Raw genomic sequence first — 2,335 nt, 5'->3', positions numbered from 1 at the left:
AAATTTTCAGGTACATCTAAATAAAATTATTTTTCTTCTGTTCTGCTGTTCTTGCAACTAAAATCTCACAGTGTGTGTGTGTGTTTTAATTTACAGCTGATTTTGTAGTTTGTGTGTATGTATGTGTGCTTTTTACTTTGTTTTTCCTGAAATGATTAAATTTACTGAAAACAAGAAGTAAGATTTATCATTTCATCTAAAATTTCTAGTTCACTAACAAAACATTTAGGGACATGGTTTTAAATTATGAATAATGATTCTAGAAACAATGAAAATAGATTTCAACACTTTGCATCTGTGTCACCAGCTGAGGGAATTAAATAGTAGATGCTCTAACTCTGCTCACACAGGATTTTCTCAAAAATTCTTCTGGCTTTTGCTATATCTCATAAAAGAAAATATGCCCTTCATTGAAGCAACTCCCCACAGATCAGATTTGTCAGATGTATGTTTTTTGTAATAATTATTTTCTTGGTATTAATAAATTGCATGCACAATCCCTCCTAAAATGAAATTTTCTAAAAAATGTTTCTATTTTTTTAAGGTAGTGAATGACTCAGATTAAATACAATGTTCAAAAGAACCAGCTAATGTCATTTTTCCAGCTTTCAAGAAATTAGGAGGGGGCATAGCAATGCCCTTGCTGGAGAGACAGTCCTGAAAAGTAAGCATATTTCATGATCAAGTTGTTTATTTTATGAATAACTGACCTTGGAGACAGGAGCCTTGGGGAATTATGACATAATTGTCATAATGAGCTACAAAGCAAATAATTAGAAGAAATTTCCTTTTAATTTACAATGGTATTGCTTTAATTTACAATACCATAAATGTGTTGCTATTTATGTTTAAAATAGTTTATATAGAGGCTTGTTTCTAAAAATGACAGAAGTAATACCACAATTGTATTGAAATACTCTGTATATCTTAAATATACATCTTTTAAATCTTTTCATTTTGATTTTATATGCTTGTGTGTCTTTAAAAGTGCACATATATCTATGTATAAATATATATACTCACATGTGTATTTACTCATTAATCTTGCTGTTATACATGATTATAAGTTAGTTATTCTAGATATTTTAAATTATGGAATTGAAAGTATAAAGATGTCTTATATATCTTCGTGATGGTTGTATGTCCAGCTGTGTTCTGAAGTACATCTTTGTAGTCACAGAACTGCTCTTTCTTATTTATCTATGAAATTACTGCATATACTAATTAAGTGAAAACAAACTAGAGAAGGAAAGAAACTGATGTTTTATATAATCCCAATAAAATGCTACCATACAAGTTATTGACCTGGAAATCTTGAAATATATGTACACAGGGCCAGCAGTTAGCATAATGGCTATGTTGCTGGACTCCCATGTAGTCAACTGTGGTTCGAGTCCCAGACCCAGTGGCTTAAACTCACACTGGGTGCATGTGTGTACATGCCCAAGATCCTGAGAGGAGTAAAGAGGAGAAGGGATTGCACCCCCACCGGGGGGGGGGTGATTTCTTGCTTTCTGTCTCCCTGTCTCTCTCTGTCTTTCTGGTGAGCACGCACACCCTATAGTAAAAATCCTCTAAATAAAAAGAAAGAAAAGAAATATATGTATATGTAGAGGCAGTTAGAAACAGTTATTACCAAAAATATTGAAAGCGAATGAGCATTCTGGTACAGTGAATGTAGATGTATATAACCATATCAGTGGCCCAAAGTTAAGCAGAAGATTAAGCTTAGTGTTTACTATTTTTGTTATGTTTATTATATTGGAAGATTTTTATTTTTTTATTTTTTTGAGAGATTTTTGCTATAGGACACGTGTGCTCACTAGAAAGAGAGAGACAGAGAGACAGAAAGCGAGAACTCACCCTCCGGGGGGATGGCCATGCTGCAATCCCTTCTCCTCCTTTCTCTTCTTAGGATCTTGGGCACACATGCACATGCACCAGGTGTGAGTTTAAGTCACCGAGTCTGGGACTCAAACTGCAGTCAACTACATGGGAGTCTAGCGACATAGCCATTAAGCTAACTGCTGGTCTCTGGAAGATATTTTTAACAGAGAGGGCTGGCAGTAAAATTGCTTAATTGGGGTCAAGTAAGCAGGCTATATGAACTAGTATAGCTGATGTATCAACACAATGAAATTGGAGCGTCTATTGAGATCTACATGGATAGTAGATAACTGAAAACAAAATTTTAAAATTCCTTTTTTTTTGGCTATAGGGCTCATGTGCTCACTGGAAAGACAGAGACAGAGAGACAGAAAGCAAGAGATCTTCCCCCGGGGGGATGGGCACAATCCCCTCCCCTCCCCTCTCCTCTTGGGATTTTGGGCACACA

This window comes from Tupaia chinensis, unplaced genomic scaffold, assembly GCF_000334495.1.
Source record: "Tupaia chinensis unplaced genomic scaffold, TupChi_1.0 Scaffold144404_1, whole genome shotgun sequence".
NCBI lineage: Eukaryota > Metazoa > Chordata > Mammalia > Scandentia > Tupaiidae > Tupaia > Tupaia belangeri.
This window is presented reverse-complemented; position numbering follows the sequence as displayed.